Source organism: Aquarana catesbeiana, linkage group LG03 (assembly GCF_042186555.1).
Source record: "Aquarana catesbeiana isolate 2022-GZ linkage group LG03, ASM4218655v1, whole genome shotgun sequence".
NCBI lineage: Eukaryota > Metazoa > Chordata > Amphibia > Anura > Ranidae > Aquarana > Aquarana catesbeiana.
In genome coordinates this window covers 551,708,206-551,723,941 of record NC_133326.1, presented here as the reverse complement: position 1 = coordinate 551,723,941, position 15,736 = coordinate 551,708,206, and the positions used below count along the sequence as shown (strand labels likewise).

Here is a 15,736-nt window from a genome sequence, read left to right as displayed (position 1 = left end):
TTTGGCAGTGGCCAATGACAGTCCTCCTCCTCCTAGAAACAGGGACCGCCCCCCCTAGCAGAACTGCACCCGACCTTTTCCCCATCACATACAAAAAAGTTAGATAACCAATCAATGTTTCCCATCGTTTGTCCAATGTGTGTGGAGCACAGTGCCTCCCCCTCAGTGCAGGTGCGGCATGGGGAATTGTGAGATTGGAATGCATTAGCGTCTCACTGACACTTCCCTGCACTGCTCTGCTGTTGGGGAGGGAGTTGAGTGTCAGCAAAAGAGGCTTTGCGTGTCGGGGGTTGCCTACCCCTGCTGTATGCTGTGCAGTGTGTGAGATCAGATTCCCGCCCCCTGCTTTCTGGAGCTGAGAAATAGCCTTTAATCTGTGTACATTGAATAGCTCTGTAGAAGAGAGGGCAGCAGATAAACAGGTGCAACTTATGTTGGAGGATTAGTTGTATCTCTGTGTACCACCTGAGGCTTGTTATTTCAGTGAGTATATGTAAGGATTTGTAACCACTTTAAAGAATAGATAAACCCTAACTAGATGATATTTAGTGTATTCTGTGCACAGTGTATCATGTTTATCAGTATAGCAAGGTGACAATGCAGGAGTACAACTAAGAGACAGGGAGAGTGCATTGTCACCCCACAAGAGGAAGTGCTTTTCATGGCAGGGTTGCAAGAGAATGACATTAATATGTTAAAGCTTATATGGAATAGGGTGGAACTTTACTCACTTAATTAAAACCTGTGAACTGGTAGCATTTTTAATGCAGAAGAGACATGTCTCTTCTGCATTTAAGTATTCTTACCTGCTTGTTCTCAGTGTACGCAGAGCTGTGCATAAACTACAGTGAGTGATCTTTGTCACCCCAGGGCAGAAAGTGTGTTTCTGGCAGGACCACCAAGTAAAAAAAAAGGGAAAAAAGCTTGAAAAAAGAAAACTAAAACAGCAATCACATATAAGGTCTGGTAAGCTTCAATATTTTCAGTTGTGCCTTTACTAGACCAATATGATCTAAAGATACCAGTGATGGGAGTAAGTCACACATGTGCAAGTCATAAGCAAGTCTCAAGTCTTAACCTTCAAGTCATAAGCAAGTCCCAAGTTACTGTGGCGAAAAGCAAGCAAGTCAAGGCGAGTCCCTGCTAGAAGTCAAGCAAGTCAAGTCAAGTCATTTATTTTGGTCAAGTCACAAATTAAGTCAAAATACTGATCTACCCCGAAGCCGGGACTCGGGGAAGCTTTCTTTTGTGGGGGGGGGGCGGCTTTTGCCTAGGCCAAGACACAGAACTGGTGGTGCCAAGTCATTGCAAGTCATTGCAAGTCAAATAGCCCAAGTCAAAGTCAAGTCGCAAGTCATTAGTGACAAGTCAAAGTCAAGTCGAGTCATTTATTTAATTTTGTAAAGCAAGTCGCAAGTCCTCAAACAGGTGACTCGAGTCTGACTCGAGTCAAGTCATGTGACTCGAGTCCCCCACCTCTGAAAGATACCACATCCTAAACCAGGGGTCAGCAACCTTTTTGCACTTAAGGGCCAGATTCAATGTATGTGAATGCATGGAGGGGCGCATTCACCTGCTAATGAATGAAGATAATAATCTGGACTCCTTTACATTACACAGCCCCCCGCAGTTCTGGACCCCTTTACATTACACAGTCCCCACACTTCTGGACCCCTTTACATTACACAGCTCCGCACCTCTGCATCCCTTTACATTACACAGCTCCGCACCTCTGGACCCCTTTACATTACACAGCCCCGCACTTCTGGGCCCCTTTACATTACACAGCTCTGCACCTCTGGACCCCTTTACATTACACACCCTCTGCACTTCTGGACCTGTTTACATTACACAGCCCTGCGCCTCTGGACCCCTTTACATTACACAGCCCCCGTACCTCTGGACCCCTTTACATTACACAGGCCCCCCCCCCGAGTATTACACAGCCCCCCTTGCACATCACACATTCCCCCCTACCGAGCCCCCCCTGCATATTACACAACCCCCCATGTTATGCTTTAAAAATTCCGCACACTTGTGGAATAGCGACAAACTATGGACTAAAATCTCCATAGGCAACGCTTTAAAAATTTCTACAGGTTAGCAGTTACAGAGGAAGTCTTGTGCTAGAGTTATTGCTCTCACTCTAACGATCGTGGCGATAGCTCACATGTGTGGTTTGAACACTGTTTACTTCTGCGGTTGTGACTTATATATGTGTTCGCTTCTGCGCACGAGCACAGAGGGATGGGGCGCTTTAAATGTTTTACTTTTTTTTTTATGTTTACTTTGTCCCTTTAAAAAAAAATTCTTATCACTTTTATTGCTGTCAGAAGGAATGTAAGCATCCCTTGTGACAGTAATAGTCAGTGACAGGTACTCTTTATGGAGGGATCTGTGTATATGAGACCCCAAATCGCTCCTTTGCACTTAAAAGCATTCAAAGCGCCAAGTTTGAATACTGTCATTTTTTTAAATTTGGCTCCTTTAAGTCTTATGTAAATAGGGTTGCCACCTTTTCTTCAAGTTAAACCCGAACATTTTTGCAGCCCACAGCAAGTTTTTTATAGAAAAAAACTATACATATATTTTGCTATTAAATAACATTTCTAATCATATGAAGTTAATAACAAGAGTCCCCCTTTTTACATCTGAACTCACAGAGTTCCCTTTCACTGTAAGGGAGGACTCTACAGACTCTGATGTAAGGGAGGACTCTACAGACTCTGATGTAAGGGAGAACTCTGGGGCCTCTAACATAAGGGATGCTCATGGAACCCTGATTTAAGGGGGAACACTGAGCACTCTGATGTACGGAGAAGACTCTGATTTAAGGGGACTCTGATGTAAGGGGAAACACTGTGGCCTCTGGTGTAAAGGGGAACTCTGAGAACTCTGATTTACTTTAGTGTACTCCCTCAGATGCAGGAGAGAGAAGGGGGGAGACTTCGGTCACTTCAGTCACAGACAGGGATGGATGGTGAGCTCACTCACCCGTTGGCAGTCAGCACCTCTCATCCAGATGTATCTGAGGCTGCTGGACTTCAAATTTCTATTCCTTTTCTGAGGCACAGCGTCGGGGATTGGAGTGTGGGCAAACACAGAGGGGTAGGGGTGGGGGGAAGAGGTGCAGATTGAGCCCTCTCTCCTCTCTCCCATCTGTGTTTGGGGTAATTGTTAGTGCTGGCTTTGGGCAGTGTGAAAGAGTGTAACAGACACTCTAAGCTTAGATAACTGCAGCTGGGAAGCCATAGTCCAGTCTGAATAATGTTATATATCAATAATGATTCCAAACCCGAACTGTCCGGGTGAATCCTGGACAGGTGGCAACCCTATCTGTAAACCTTCTGTAAATGTCATGACATCGCTTCCGGGTTACTAAATCCGAGACCCGATCGAAGCACATTGCAGCTTCATTCTGGTCTCCAGCCAGCCGGCGGAGGCCCCGGCTGGTCGCTCGGACCTCCCAGTGGGACGGGAGAGCCCGCGCGAGCTGCGGAAGGCAGCGGGAGGGGGGGCGTACCCTCCCACTGCTTGGGAAAACAGGCGAGCGGCTTCTTAGCAGCATCGATTGTTATCATAAGAAAATGTCATAGGTAGTCGACCCCTGTCATAAACAATAATTTAAAAAACATATTTACATTAGGAGAAGGATTTTAAGGCACCACAAAAAGACAAAGTAAAAGTATAAAAAACGACAAAGTTTCATTAGTGTATAAGATTACAGAAAGACAAACAGTCTAAACATCATGATTTTCATATACATATAAACAGCTTAAAGCGTGATTCTAAACCACCACTGAAAAGGTATCTTCAGTATGACAAAGATTGCCTAAAGTGTGTATATACAGTAGATCCCAACATGTTTCAACTCACAAAAAGCATGAGTCTTCTACAGCCTAGTACACACGAGCTGAATGTCGGGCGGCATCTGCCCATGTGTACTGCATCTGGTTCGACAGAAGCTGGCCATGCGGTCTATGGGGCATGATCGAAAAAGGTCTTCCGGCCAACTCCCGATCAGCGCTCTCAACCGATGGCTGAGAGTGCTGACCGGAGTGTTCTGGTGGGTAGGCCGTCCCACTGTCAGAACACAATAGAACAGCAAGGGAGATCGCTGTACTAACATTGCATGGTTAGTACAGTGGCTCCTCCAGAGCTGTTAGTTTTTTTTTTTCATTAAGCCCTGCTGGGTTGAACAAAAGAAACCTACTAGTGTATACTAGGCTTTAAGGTGTGAGTCTGGTACAGCACAAGCGATACCCATGGAGCTTCCAAAAGATATACCAACCCAAAGAGTCAACAAACTCTCAAATGATGAGTTGTGGTGATAAAGTGGTGCTAATCCAATCAGAGGGCATCAAGATATGGATCAAAAAAGATCCAAATCGGGCCAATAATTATAGTCCATAAAAAGACACAAGAGAGAGGCTTAACAGCATCATCACACCATCCAGTCAGTAAGCAATGCATTGTTGGTCTTTCTTTCATGTTTTACACCAATAAAAGCTTTGTAGTTTGTAGCACCCTCTAGGTTGCTAGATGGAGGTAAATAGTTTTTTTGGCAGAGTAGGTATATTTAGGCAGGCCTGTTTGTTTTGATCTGGGTTGGGAGTGGCTCAGTGTAGAGCTGGTGACTCAAAAGCAGCATCATCAAGACCTCCCACTTCTTTCCAGATAAGTTCTGGTACTATCGGGAAAGAAAGAAGAGAGGTGGGGAGGGGAGGTAAAGCTGTTTGATGTGCTTTGAGGAGCCTTGACCAATCCCCAACTTGGATTGGCAGGGGGCAGGCCTGCTTAAATACCTAGGGTCAGCCCAGTTGGGGAGGACTTGTTCAGTGTGGAAGCTGGAGATGGAGTGCTAGGCTGTAAGGCCTTTGAGGGAGCCCCCCAGTCTGGGGGGGTGACCTTGGGCCTGGGGCTCGTGTGTGGACAGGACCCTTCTCACGACACACAGAGGTGTCCTGGACAGGTGGCACAGGTGCAAGAGAGGACAGCGGAAGAGCACTGCCAGGCAAAGTCGCCAGGAGAGGAACAACAGGTCGCAGCCAGGAGGGCTGGTGAGTGACACACATGGAGAGGACTGGGGAGGTACACCTGAGTGGACTGGGAAAGTGCAGTCTGAGATGGGTGCAGAGCCAGAGGAGTGGACTGGGGTGTCACGGGCAGTGGAGAGAGGCAGCTGCAGCCATGAGGGCTGGCAGGTCCTGAAAATGTGGACTACCATATTTTTGCTACATTAACCTCCCTGGCGGTATGATTATGCCAGATTTTATATATTGTAGGCCTGTAATTCTTAGCAATAACACACTTAAATCTGTCCAAACAAGAATCTAGTAGATATCCCGGGTATGATAAAGTTTAAAACACAAAATCATAAATTATAATATAATAAATAAATATAAATAATTATAAAAAACTAATAATATAATAATAATAAAATTAATTTCCCCACGATTCACTATTGCTCAATTCTGCGAGTGTTCTAATTTACTATCGCTGTTTCCTAGCTGGTCTAAAACCACTTTTGACGTAAAGGGACGGTTTTGGTTGCTATGGACAATCTCCAGTTTCCAGGCAGAAAGAACAGTATATATCATATAAAACTTCATGCAGGACACTGGACAAACCACTGGGGACAAAAGGGATGTGAAATAATTTTCATACAGTAATGTAATTTGTAAGATTACACTGTACTGTATGTATTATGATTTTTACATAATAGAGGCTTCGGGCGGAGGACAGAGCCCGCAGACACAGCAGGGGGCCATCACAGGATCCTGGGGACAAGGTAAGTATACCGCACCAGGATCTTGCAATGCAACTGTATCAACAACAGAAAGAGGAGACAAGGGAGTCCCCAGAAAGCAAAAAAGGGGAATGGTCAACTATGGCTTATGGTACCATAAGCCGTAGTTGACCATTCCCCTTTTTTGCTTTCTGGGGACTCCCTTGTCTCCTCTTTCTGTTGTTGATATAGTGCCATTGCTTTTAGGGCAGGTATCCCGTCACATATTGACGAATCGGCTGCTACTCCATTTGCTGTTTGCTACTTTGGTGAGTGTGGATTCAAGGACTTTTTACCCCCCATTTTTTATCTTGCAATGCAATCCTGAGTGTGGCTCGGGGTTACCACTAATGGTGCTAAAATTTAACCCCGAGCCACACTCGGGAAAACCGCCAGGGAGGTTAAAGGGGCCCGCAGTCCCTGCCTACAAAGGGCATTTACCCTAGGCCTGGCTGAGCCAGTGTCAGGCCTACAAATCAGTGCTAGCTGGTCTGGGAAGTGCAAGCAAGTGATGTGTTGGAGGTATTGAGGAGAGATAGTCTGCAAGCAAGTGATGTGCTGGAGAGAAGTGAGGAAGTGTATACTGAGGTGTATATACGTTGAGTCCTGTGTAAATTACATTTCAATCAAGTGGGCATCCCATACTCCCTTACACTATCCAAGTTTAATACCCCTCAATAAAAATACAAAAAAACAAGTGCAAGGACTGTTTCATGTCTCTGGATGCTTGAAATTGTGTGCCTGGTTGGGCAGGGTGACAGATGGACCACAACACTCAGCAGCCCCTACAGGGGTATCGTTTATTGATACTTTTACTTTGTCATATTGTGGTACCTTAAAATCCTTCTCCCCACGTAAACTGTTTTTGTAAACTGCAGTATACTGGGGTTGATTTACTAAAGGCAAATAGCTTGTGCACTTTTGCAAAGTGCAGTTGCCCTCTGCAAATGTAGTTGCAAATGTAGTTGCACCAGGGTTTAGTAAATGAGGTAAGGCTTCATTTTACAAAGAGTACCCAATCAAATGCAAGGAAAAAAAACAGCATTTTTGCTTGCACATGATTGGATGATAGAAGCCAGCAAAGCTTCTGCTCATTTGCTAAGCTCTGGAGCAACTGCTCTTGCAGAGTGCAACTGTACTTTGCAAAGTGCACAGTCTATTTGCCTTTAGTAAATCAACCCCACTGTATTACATTTTTGTTCTTAAGTTTATATACACAATGTTATTCACTGTTAAGATTGTTTACATCTATTGTACTTGTGGAAAAAAATAAAATAATAAAGTCGTATTAAACTTAAAAGCAAACGTTTATTATATTGTAGCTTACCAATTTTTAGATGCAATGGCTGCATTAGTTTCCTTTTTTAGGCTTTCTTGCTTCTATTTTCATTGGGTGATCTGGCCAGTAAGTCTGTTGTTTTTCAAAAGAACCAGCTCTCTCTAGCAGTTACAGGCATAAGACAAACCATTTAACACAGACAGAGGTGCATACAATGATCAGCTATTATTTACATATGTAAAACCTTTATCCCAAAAGGAAAAAAACTGTTTGCTGTAACTGCTTATAAAGTATTAGCTGTTGTATAGCTTCAATGTGTTAGGCTCAGTTCACAATGCGTGTCAATGCAGCTCACAGCAGGGGTCCGGTGCATCTTGGTTCACCGTTTCAGGTCCAATTTTAACCTGAATTTTGGGCTGAATTTGGACCTGAAACAGACCAAAAGACGCACAGGACACCTGTGCAAATTCGCACTGGAGCCACATCGGAGATATGTGAACCGGCTCCATAGAGAGCCAATCACAATCTCCTGCTTTCGCAAATTGGATGCGGGGATCCCGAATCCAATTCACAATAGTTTGAACCCGGTCTGAGTGTATCTAAATTTGTTAGTACATCTAATACTCCCCTACCCCTAGACTGAAAATGCTGCTGTCCAAAGGTGCCCTCTGTGCTCCTTCATCCAGAGGGAGGCACTCTTACAGGAGGTGTGTTACTGGCGGCCAGATCATCAGGTGAAAACAGAGGGGAAAAAAAAGCATAAAAAAAAAGAAGACAAATGCAGCCACCACATCTAAGGATGGTAAGTAAGTACATTTTTGCTTTTGAGTTTATTACCATTTTAAAGAACATGTAGATAACTATGCCCAAATAAATTTTCGGAAGGTCCATCAAGCTAGTGTGCCATACAGTAAGACCGAGTACCTTTTCTAAACCTCCTTATACTGTTTATATATGGCTCGAATTTTAGCAGATTACTTTGAATCAGCTGATCTGTGAGTCATGGTGGTCCTACTTAACGCACATGGATCTACAAACTTTAATTGAGAAATTGAAGGAGCTTGGTGGGAAAAAGTCAGCTACACAGTGACTAGGCTTGCCATCTTTTCTTTAAGCCAAACCTGAACACTTTAGCAGCCTGGGACACCTTTGGGTGCCCCAAGGAGTGTAGTAATGTGGTGCGCATAGCTTGCCGCATCGAACAGTGATTGTGGTCAAATTGCTATTGCTGACATCCTCACCTTGCATTCCAGTGATGCCGAACCTGCCTCCAGACAGCCCCCTGAAACCCGGACACATGATTTAAAACCTGAACTGTCCGGGTGAATCCCGGACAGGTGGCAACCCTAACAATCACTATTTGGGTTTCCTGACAGGCGTGGGTCCCAGCTATTGGAATACAATGGCAGGCAGAGGGAAATTCCTCAATCCACATTGTTTAGCATGGATGGGGAATCTTTAGGTGTATGGAGAGCTTTGCAGCTTCTTCTACAGCTGGTAATATTGTAAAATAATTTCCCAAGACTTTGTCATGCCTTAGCAACTGCCATTTGCAGGCAGGGACCGTGGGCCCCTTTAGTGTAGCAACAAATAGTAGAAGAAAAGTCCTTAATACTAGCTGTACTTTGGTCGACTACTGCTCCCAGTCAGTCCTCTTCAGGCCCTGCCAGCCCTCCTGACTGCAGCTGCCCGACTTCACTGCCCATGACATCGCAGTCTCTCCTGCTGGCTCTACATCCATCTCAGACTGCACACTCCCAGTCCGCTCCGGCATGCCTCCCCAGCTCTCCCAACTGTGCCTGTCACTCACCAGCCCTCCTGGCTGCACTCCAGGGGATCCCTCCTAGAGACTTGCCCAGCAACACTAGCTCCCGCTGTCTTTCTCAGTTCCTCTTTGTGCCTCCTGTCCAGATCCTTCTTTGTTTCTCAGAAAGGCTCTAACTTTCACCCGAACCCTTCAGGCCCAAGGTCACCCCCGCCAGACTGGGGAGTGACCCAAAGGTCCGACAGCCTAGTGTTCCAGCTTCTTCCACCCGACAACTCCTCCCCAGCTGGGCTGACCCTGGGTATACCAAGGAGGCCTGCCCCCTGCCAATACTAGTTGAGGATTGGTCAGAGCTCCCTGAGACACCTTCAGACAGCTCCACCTCTGTTGCCCTCCTCCCTTCTAGAATCCTCTAGAAGCCAGAGGGAGGTAACCGAAAGATGAAGCTATCTGTGAGTCACCAGCCTACACTAAGCCACTCCCAGCCCACTTGGGTTGCCACCTTTTCTTCAAGCCAAACCCAAACACTTTATCTGGCATGAAACATTTTAGGGGAGAATGCTGTGGACTCTGGTGAGTTTCTAGCATTCCCCCTTATAAATTAGGGTTCCCAAAGCCCCCTTTCATCAGAGTCCACAAAGCACCCCTTACATCTGAGTCCCCCTTACCTTAGTGTACTCATTCGCTTGGAGGCAGGAGAAAGAAGGGAGGGAGGGTGGAGACTTCAGTCACAGACAGTGGATGGTGAGCTCACTCATCAGAGGATAGAGGCTCAGACATCGACACCTTTCATCCACGATGTATCTGCCGGTTGCTAAGCTTCAAAATTCCAGCCCACACATCCCTTTTCTGAGGCACAGAATGCCGGGATTGGAGTGTGGGTGAGCAGACAGAGGGGTAGGGGTGGGAGGAGGAGGAGCAGATGAAGCCCTCTCTCCTCTCCTGTCCCTGTATGGGGGTGGGGCCCATGTGCACACCTATGCACTCAGCGGTTGTGGTACTTGGTCACTTGGGGAGCCATAGTCCATTCTGAATATTGTGTCCAGGTTTCAGGTGATGATGATCAAAACCCGGACTGTCCCAGTGATTCCTGGACAGGTGGCAACCCTACAGCCCACACAGATCAAAACAAACAGGCCTAGCTTACAGCTAGACCTGATTAAATTTACCTGCACTCACAAAAATCCTACTTCTAGCACCTACCTAAAGTAGAGGGTGCTTCAGAAGCAATTGGTTAACACTATATTTACCACTCTACAAAGACATTATGCACACAGAGGCTGCACCCGTAAGTTTCCTAAGGTCTGGGCAAAGTGGATGGAGAATGCAGCCACGATGTAATTGTTACCTGTATATGAGTCCAGACCGGGGGTAGATTACTACTTATGTATTCACTACTACTATTATCCTGTCTTCGAAGGGAGGGACTTTTGTAGGGTAAATATCATTGGATATACACGTACTTTTGTACGAACTACACACACAACTGTGCATTTTTATTTTCTATGGATGAATTTTTTTTTTTTTTTACATTTTTCTTTTTGTACCTTTTGTTGCTATGTCAGTGCCCTGTTCTGGGCATTGGTTCCAGATAGTCTGCACCTGTGTGTGCCGGACTACCTGGCTAAAAAAAAGGGCGCATTTAAAGTAGAACTAAGAACTAAAGGCAAAACTTTTTTCGTTTTGGATAACGTAAGGGCGGGTTATAATCCCTGTCAGGTTTTTTGCCATCTGTGTCCCTTCACTTCCTTTTCTGATGCCAACTGTTATGCCCTGTACACACAACCGGTTTTGCCATCAGAATAAACTCCGAAGGTTTCCCCAATGGAACTCCGACGGAATTCCATTCAAGCAGTCTTGCCTACACACGGTCAAACCAAAGTCCGACCAAAGTCTGACCGTCAAGAACACGGTGACGTACAACACGTACGACGGGACTAGAAAACGGAAGTTCAATAGCCAGTAGCCAATAGCTTCCGTCTCGTACTTGCTTTAGAGTATGCATCGTTTTTGGTTCCTTCGGAACAACATACAGACGAGCGGTTTTCCCAATAGGAATTGGTTCCGTCGGAAATATTTAGAACATCTATTTCTAGGTCCGTCAGAATTTAAAAAAAAAAAAGTCTGATGAGGCATACACACGATCGGAATATACGATGAAAAGCTTCCGTCTGACTTTTTCTTTTTTGTCGGACATTCCGCTCGTGTGTATGTGGCATAAATTTCACCTTCGACAATATCAGAAAATAGGACAAAAAAAGGGGTGAATTTCCCAAATGGGGACAGAGACAGTAATAAAAACCTTACAGGGGTTCTTATACCTCTCCATTCTATCCAAAAATAAAAAGATATGCCTTTAGTTACACTTTAAAAGCATCAGAACATGATAGCATGCCCCAGCCCTTAGGGATTATCTTTGCCCTGTTCTAGGATGATTACAGTGCTGCTTTTATATCTAGTTCAAAATGACATATCTAGTGCAATATGACATTTGCAATTTTTTTTCTAGTCCTCCCTATAACACCTGTTGATCCTTCCAGTAGATCCATTCCACTTGCTTTAACAGGGTGAAAACCCTGGAACTGCTCCAAACTTAAATGCACTCGCTCTGTCACTAGGAGTAAGCCTTCTCTGAGTAAACCCTCTCAAGCGAAATACCTAGAAAGGGGGACACAAAGGGCAGGGACTTCACAGTGACTGTTTGCTGTAATAAATCACAGTCCATGTGATGTAATTAGAGCTTCCTTCTGTTTGTTCAGGTTGAGAATGCTTTTTTTCTGCAGTGAAATCGTTCAGCTGCGTTGTCACACTGTAGACAGAGCAGTCATAGACTTGGCATTTTAAAACAGACTTTTGCTGGTTTACACAGATGTACTCCATAATGCTGAGCAGGTGGATGACAGGTATGTGTCCGCTCCGCTTATGCAGAGCAGACACAGACACAGCCCGCTGTTCTCTATGGGGTGGTTGGATTGGAAATGGACCGCCTGTCCACTTCCATTTAACTGTCATACAATCCAGATGGATGGGGAATGGATCCCCCATCCGTCTGTTTTTGGCAGACAGGATCAGATTGGATAACAATGTAAAAAATAAAGCAAATATACAGCGCTGTCTGTAAACAATGTAAGAAAGCAGCTAGCACAGCAATAGATCAATTGCAAAAAATGAAAACATCATCTGGGGTGTCTTGTGAGACGAAACGCGCCTGGACGCTCTGCTGAAGTCACTGTTTTATTCTAAGCATTTTTTTTTTATCATCTAAAATGTGAGTGTATTTCCTCCTTTTTTATGAATAAATCACTTCCAATTTAAAACGGAATTACACTATGTGCCCACTTCTTCTTCCTTTTCATAAATTTATCCTATTGGAGAAACCATCCATGCGGTTTTCCGTCTAATATCTACCCTATTTAGGTCCACTGTTGGAGTTGGTCTTCTGGTTGGAGGTCGTGTCCCTTGGGTGTGTAGCCCTACAAGCCTGATTGACCCATTAGGTGTATACCTATTTGGGTTCAACGTTCTGGTAAGCCTTTTAACTCTCTGGTGGTGGATCACTTATCAGCAAGTTTGGGCACGTTTTTCTCACACTGTCATCCAGTTCAAGCGTCAGCTATTTTAAACCACGTTTTGGATATTTAGAATTTTATTGTTTGGTTCACCTTTCCAAACATTAGGGACTTGTACCTTTTTTCTTTGGATATTATTAATGGACATTATTCACATAATTCTTATTTGCACATTTGTTGATATGACCTTCAGTATATCATTGCTATTTTAGGTTTATCACACTTGTATATTTCAGTGTATATATATATCTATCTATACACTGTTTGTATTGTCTTGAGTTCATTCTCAGACTATCTGTGTGCACTTTTTATGTATATGTACACTAATTACATATATTTTTTCAGTTCACATTGAGATTAATTTTGAGCGCTGCACTTATGTTCCACAGGATCGGATCAGATGCCTACGGGTGTCAGTGGACACATGTCCGCTGACATCCACCACTCTATAGAGAACAATAGTTGGGTCCGATCAGGTCCGCCTGGAAAACTGACAGGTGGACCTGATACGACAACTTGTATGAAACCAGCCTTAACATAAAAAACAAATGAAAGCCCAGTTCCAGCTAACACTTCAGGCATATTTCCCACCCAGGAGCCATAGGTGTTGCATACAGCTGCCCAAAGAAATCAACAGCCGGACAGTGAGCTCTTTCTTTAATTCAAAACTCCTCATATGTGCTTTCTCTCCCCTGATATAGTAGCTCTGAGTTCAACATTTGACAGCTCACTCCTGTGATGGTGAAGGTGAATAGTAACAGTTGGGCTTCTCTTAGCAGCGTCCTGGGAGTTTTCCAGTCAGGCTGCATGAGGTATGTAAATAGCCTACACCTATAACAAGGGCATTTTTTCAACCTTAGTCAGAGCTACCCAGTTTGTTTTTATTTACAAATGCCAGATACCTGCATAGGCAGTTTTTTGGTAAAGATGAGCCAACCTTTAAACCAGATGAATAAAAGCTGACTATTGTAAGTGCCCCAGGCAGTGTTGTATGGTTTGCCCCAACCTCTGTAACTTTCACTTTTGATGGACAGCTTGACCTAATTGCTGTGTTAATACTACTGACAGACTACATAATGTATCTAATTTTTTATTTTGTTACACTTTTTTTTTTTTTCACAAAAAATATTTTGTTACACTTTAGTTTTGTAGAGTGCCAAAAGCTTGGTCACACTTGTGGCAGTGCTTGCGGCTCCTCTGACAAGTGATCTGTAAAGGATCATTTTTCAGAGGCATTTAACAGGCAGTCAGGAGGGGCACTGAAACCACGTGCATTGCATGCAGTTGAAGGAAGTTTGTGGCATGAACCCATTCACACGAATGATGCAACATGCCGGCATGGGTATAGCCCTGTGTGGCTGCATTGCTGTGTTTAGGTGGGTGGCTACCCATGTGAACAGGTCCTTACAGTTTATGGTTTCTATCACGGCCTTGTTGTGCACATCCTCTTTGTATGAATTTCCTGTGGATGTGCACACGCTCCAGAGTTGGAGAATGTCAGCACATTGTTTAGCCACAATTGGTTATAGTCCAACTTGTGAGAGTGCAGGAAAGGGTGACAACGCCACAGCTGAATTGAGCAAGTGTTGTCACCATTGGAAAGTGCTTGTATATACATTTGGCTGGTAGGGTTACCAGGCTTGATCAAACTGATAAAGGTTTCAAACATTTTGTGCAACAACATATTTGGTTTAATGTGTGTATCCAGCCAACGCCTTTGATTTTAGCTTTGGATAGAATGGGGAAGGATTACAAGCCCTGTGAGGGTTTTACTGCTTTCCAGCTTCACCAGACAGGATGGGAGAGAAATAACACACAAAGAAATAAAAATATTTTTCTTTTCAGAAATTTGGTCAGAACCCCTGTCAGATCTTTGTTTCTGTCATTGTCCCTGTTTCAGATTTTTCCCCTCCTTTCCTTTCTGGTAAGCCGTTGTCACCAGGACAGAAAGGCAGGAAGAATAGCAATGAAAACCTGACAGGGGTTCTAATCCTTCCCCACTTTATCCAAACCTAGGAAAAAAATTTGTTGGACATACACTTTAATGCCGCGTACACACGGTCAGATTTTCCCACAGGAAATGTTGGATGTGAGCTTGTTGTCAGAAAGTGCGACCGCGTGTATGCTCCATCGAACATTTGCTGTCGGACTTTCCGCCAACAAATGTTGGCTAGCAGGTTCTCAAATTTTCTGCCAACAAAACGTTGTTGTTGGAAAGTCCGATCGTGTGTATGCGGCACAAGTGTTCTGGCTTAGATAGGTTTTAAGGGAAAAAAAGTTAAGAAGCAATACCTTTTTGGGGTGACAGGAGCAGGAAAGTGCGCAGCAGCGAGATACTTTTCAGGGTGCCAGCAGCCGGCTACCAGGCACAGCGGTGTGAAGGGTGCGTCCTGGGTATATCCAAAAAAAGAGTTGCTGGTTAGGTCAGACCATAAGAGGTGGCAGACAGAAGGAAAGCATGCTGAAGGCAGAGATGGCACGGCTGTGGCACCCACCAGCTTCACTCTCCCAAACACCAGGCTACAAATCCCTAAGCTGGAGATATTTAAAGGACGAAGGAGTAATTGTAAACTTCTCCGCCCTCTTACATTCCAGGGTCCAGCAGTGAGAGCAGAGGGGTCACAGGGCAGCTAGGAGAGCCAATTCTGTCCTGCAGGGGCAACAGGACAAACACAACTGGGAATCACTTGATTATTTAACCCCTGGCTGTCTACAGCTGTTGCCCAATGGGTGCATGGTGCAGTATAAGCCTTTCCGTCCAATTCGGTTTTCTCATTGTATCTTCCTATTCCTGTCTCAGATATTAATTTAATGCTTTACCAGGTACCAGGACACATTCCACTTCATGCAGCAGTTCATGCAGAAATAAAATAACCCTTTCCATTCATTCTGTTAGTGTCTGGAATAATCACTATATTCTGTATCCATAATTCCAGATTGCCTTAAATTGGTATTAAAGTCAAAAGCAAATATTTATTATAATTGTAGCAGTAACTCTCGGTGGAGCTGCTGGTTTATTGCGGGCTGTTATCGTCACCTTCGCTACCTCTATTTCACCGGAACCGGGTCTAGAGTCCCGTTGAGTTTATCACCATACGATGTAGGCACCGGACACTTGAGTATCTATTCCAATGCTTTAATAAACACAAATTGAAGAAAGTAGCAGGAAAGAGGCAAAAGGAGAGTTGCAGGGAAGTTCAAATACCTTGTCTTGGTAGCATTAGGAATTTAGATCTTGTTGATGAATGTACTATCTCTTTCGAGTTGAATCTTTGCCCACCTGGATAGGTTTTTCTCACTAACCTAGCAGCCAGTACGCAGCACGAACAAAAGTC

The 15,736-nt window shown here is 44.4% G+C and overlaps 1 protein-coding gene across 3 annotated transcripts in view; it reads right to left on the bottom strand.

Annotated features, from left to right (window-relative positions):
- Nucleotides 1-14,957, bottom strand: part of SLC6A13 (solute carrier family 6 member 13) — a 70,453-nt gene extending 55,496 nt beyond the window's left edge. For 2 of the 3 annotated variants that reach the window (XM_073621648.1, XM_073621650.1), the window contains exon 1: nt 14,694-14,957. The gene's annotated coding sequence lies outside the window, so the exon portion shown is untranslated. Of the gene's footprint in view, nt 1-8,877; nt 9,112-14,693 lie in introns of those variants that run through there. The other variant, XM_073621649.1, reaches the window with a different exon arrangement.
- Nucleotides 14,958-15,736: the final 779 nt, after the last annotated feature.